General features: G+C 45.9%; 1 long non-coding RNA gene and 1 pseudogene across 1 annotated transcript; one reads left to right on the plus strand and one right to left on the minus strand.

Moving 5' to 3' along the window:
* The first annotated feature begins 73 nt into the window (after window positions 1-73).
* On the plus strand, window positions 74-1,325 carry LOC123176498 (uncharacterized). Its single transcript, XR_006488542.1, has 2 exons — window positions 74-246; window positions 926-1,325. It is a non-coding gene; the product is annotated as an uncharacterized lncRNA (long non-coding RNA).
* Window positions 1,326-2,157: 832 nt separating this feature from the next.
* LOC123176497 (putrescine hydroxycinnamoyltransferase 1-like) lies at window positions 2,158-3,764 on the minus strand (annotated as a pseudogene).
* Window positions 3,765-4,285: the final 521 nt, after the last annotated feature.

A 4,285-nucleotide genomic window follows, 5' to 3' on the forward strand; every position in this document is an offset into this window, starting at 1 on the left:
CCCCCCCCCCCCCTTCTTTTTTACCAAAAACAGCAGGGGAGCCCCTTATGGTTAAATTATTGTATACAGTATGAAAAAGGAGTAATTACATGAGGGATTACAAAGAAAAAGAGAAAGACAAAATGGTCGGGGGTTTAACCAAGCTAACAAGGCTGGTTTATCAAAATGTTATCCCTGTGGCTGCTGATGCATGAAATGTTAAAAAGCACTTTCCATTTGACAAAGGAAGGAGTGCACTGCTGAAAAGTAAGGCCATTTTTCTCCTTCCAAATATTTCATAAGACCAAGACACAGATCTCCCAAAAACATGGACAGTAAATTCTGATGAGCACAGACAATAATCTATCATATCCCCGAGTAGTACCAACAACAATGAGCAAATGAACAGTCCAAAAAGAGAGACAATTCCTTGTTTCAGTAACGTTCTGAGAGCACTAGCACAACCCGGCCAAGAACCAAAGCACCAGTTTTTCCTCTGCATGAAATCTCTCGTTTTGGCCGCAAAGGAAAGCTCCTGGAATCAGGCGCAGCCATGTCTACACTTTCTTAAGTTGACTGACAATATCCTCAACCTGTTGGAACTCCTCGTAGGCATGTGCTGAAAGAGGCAGGGCATAGAGGGTTGTACAATTAGCTTGTGAGAGAACTCCAGGAGTGAAATGTCCATTTTTAGAGCAAATTAAAGTAATACATCTGCATAGGGAGGAATTGTCCAGCGGTGCTAGCACTCCTGGTCCTCGGACCAGTCCAATAACATATTTCAACATCACACCCGCTGCCAACACCCCTGCTTGGTTATTGGAATTAGAAAGAATATATATACTCTTTGTTGGAATTTTCAGACATGTTATTATCCTCATGGTACTATTAATTCTGAAAATAATATCAATTCCTTTAATGATTATCGACACACTCTTGCAACCAGATGGCTGCAATCGTGGCATGCTGTATACAGTCGAAGGCGGACCTCCGGCCAAACATGAGCAGCGTCGTCATGGCCCTAAAGCCGTTGCTTCTCTAGCAGCTCAAACAATCTTGTCGGCACTGTTGAAGCATCTGGATTCTGGAGTGTGAGGCATCGTCTTCTCCAGCACTGATATTGCACGTGACGTAATTTTTGTGGCAGAATCATGATTGGAAAATAGTGTATAATTTCTCATTCACATCGGCAGCATGTATGTATAGTTTTGCAACCGGACAAGATGATGAAATTCCCCAGTGCCCAATTCCCACATTTCCCGAGGCTTTGTAGCACATAACATTTAAGTATATGAGTCGCGCATGCATCATATGTGCTTCTCTTCTTTCTGGAGGAGGAAATGGAAGAGTGGACATGCATCCGGCTGCGTTGTTTGCTTCATGTCAACTTTGGAGTGAATCTCTTTGTTCGGATCCGTCCATTTTCTATGTGCATCTCTTTGTTTTGCGATTATTTGAGCCTTTACGCACCTTCCTTACTTCTGGGTGCCAGCTGAATCTCTCAATTTTAAATTTCCAGTTCCCCATTTCAGTTCTCTTTGTTTCCACTCTCTCTTGATTATTTTGTACTACCGTATACAGCATCATGCGCATCCCTTCTTTCTGGAAGAAGGAACGGTACGTTGGTCATGCATCATTCATGTTGCAGCTTGCAGCAACCTTAGAGTGTTGGATCTTTCGCATCATTAGGATGCTGTGAACATGAACAGATTACATTTAGAACACACGATGAACATTAAACAGAGAGGCTTTAGGGGGGATTACAAGTCATGGAGGTCAACATGATCGCCTGCTCGTTGAAGGCGAGGTGGTGTGATGGTGTTGTCGATGCAGTCCATCTCCTGGATGTCCTGATCCCTTCAGGCCGCCACCGGCACTGTATTGCAGCGTCCCTTTGGATTGGATAGCGTATTGGGAATGTGGGGAGAAGAGTGAACTATGAACCGTACGCACATTAGTTAGGGACGAGGAGTTACGTACATCCGTGTGTGGACCTGTTTCTCTTAACATTATCCTTTTGCCTGTTTAGCCATTAGGTCAAACCAACATGGATCGCATATCTTTGATGTTCGATTATTTGAGTCTTTACATGGGTTCGAGCTCAAGTTTTCCCTAACTTAAATCTCCGGTTTGTGCGCAGCTTGAGTTTCAAATATACTATGTCCTCTATTATTTATGTCACAGATTGAGAACTCCAGCCTCTATACACATGATGGCGTGCATGCTGCCACCCCCAGCGCGCTCTCCAGGAGGTGCGCAAAGCCTCCGCGGTTCGATTCAGCACACAATGTAGCCAATGGCTTTCCCAACTAAAATCCAAATCATAGAACGGCATGCCAAGCCAACTGACCATTCACATATCTGTCGCAGGCACACTACCTAAAGCAGTGCGATTGTCTGTCTTTGTTAAGGCTAACTCAAGGTAGTCGACCGCTGAATGCACTAGCTCACCATTAACCCGGTTGATGGTGTCTCTGATTCGGCGTGCGATGTAGGCCAGCTCACCCAAGGCAATACATCGTGCTTCATCAGCAACACTTATATATATTAGGGCGTTGCCAAAGTAGCCATCCGGGAGTGGCGGCATCATGCTGCGCCGGATGTTGGCCACAAACGCAGGCGTGTTGTGGAGTCCGGTGGTAGCCGCCGGGGTAAACACATGCATTGCCACACATGGGCACTCGCGACACTGAAGGTGCTCATGCTTCCGCCACCGCAAACGTGCTTAAGAGTGGAAACTCGTTGACAACAGACCCCAGCGTGTGGGATAGGATTATCTTCCGGAAAAAAAGTTGAGAGTGAGTCGGGGTGAATAATGGGTGGGTCGCGTGCACATAAGCGGGTGCGGTCATGGTAAGGGAGGTTCACCACAGCCCGGTCGCCGTCCCTAGAGAAAGCTGACCATGTCCGGAAGAAGTGGAATGCGGCGGTTCCATCCATAGCACCATGGTGCGTCGCCGTCCCTAAGACCACACCGCCACACTTCAAAAATGTCACCTACATATATTGATTTCTAGCACACATTACATGGAGTACAAGTTTGTACTATTGTAGTGTGGTACTATATTTTTTTTTTCGAGCGGCTCCGACCTTTCATTACAAACTGGCACAAACAAAATGTAGTGTACCAGTATAGTGTTGATGTGGCTAGAAAGCAAGACAAAATGAAAGAAAGAACAACTAATTAAGAAAGAATCACACAGACCTGAATGGCGCACAAGATGCCTGCTGATTCGTTGACGAGGGAACAAACAACCTCCTTAGCCTTGGTGATGGCTTGAAGTCACTAAAGTCGTCAACAGACCAGAGCGAGCCTCAAAGGTAAACCCTCGCTGTTGCAGTCAATCTCCAATTTGCCCTTGGCGTCCGGCCCGAGACGGCCGGCCAGGGGGTAGAAGGCCACGAGGGCCTTGCCCAACACCATCTTCAACCTGGTTCTTAGAGTATAAGTCTATTCGTATTGTAATCTATCTCTATTAGTCTAGTCTTGGAGCCCAAACTTTGTAATCTATATAAACAGCCTTTGAGGTCCCAATCGCATACTACCCATCCGCTATCCCCTACGTCAACATGCAAGCTCCTGGCCCCTCTGCTCCTCCCCAACAGCCGGCTTGGGACCAAGCCGCCTTCATCAACGCCATGAACAATTTTGTCCTCAACGACGCAGGTACGGATTGGATTTTCGATTCTGGTGCATCAATGCATATGTCTTCAAATATGAATTTATTGTCAGCTTGTTTTCCTTCTGCTTTTTCCACTATCACCATTGGCGATGGCTCCACCATCCCTGTTTCATGCACCGGTCACTCTTACATCCCTTCCTCTCATGCCAATTTTCTTCTACGCAATATTCTTGTGGTTCCTTCCATCATCAAAAATCTTATTTCTGTTAGACAATTTTGCATTGACAACAAAGTTATCCTGGCCTTTGACCCTTTTGGTTTGTCTGTGAAGGATCTGACAACGGGGGCGGTCCTCGCTTGGTACAATAGCACGGGCGACCTTTATCCTCTTCATGGCGCGCCCACATCCACCCCTCGTGCCATGCTCGCATCCGTTGACCTATGGCATCGTCGTCTCGGTCACCCCAGCAAAAACACTTTGACGTCTTTACTCCAAGAATTTTGTATCCCTAGTTCTAGCAGTCCTCATAATCCCTCTCTCTATAATGCATGTCAATGCGGCAAACATGTTAGATTACCTTTTGGAACCTCTACTACCATTAGTACTTTTCCTTTTGAGTTACTTCACTGTGATTTATGGACCTCTCCAGTCCCTAGTGTTTCTGGTTATAAATATTATCTTG

This window comes from Triticum aestivum, unplaced genomic scaffold (assembly GCF_018294505.1).
Source record: "Triticum aestivum cultivar Chinese Spring unplaced genomic scaffold, IWGSC CS RefSeq v2.1 scaffold219385, whole genome shotgun sequence".
Lineage (NCBI taxonomy): Eukaryota > Viridiplantae > Streptophyta > Magnoliopsida > Poales > Poaceae > Triticum > Triticum aestivum.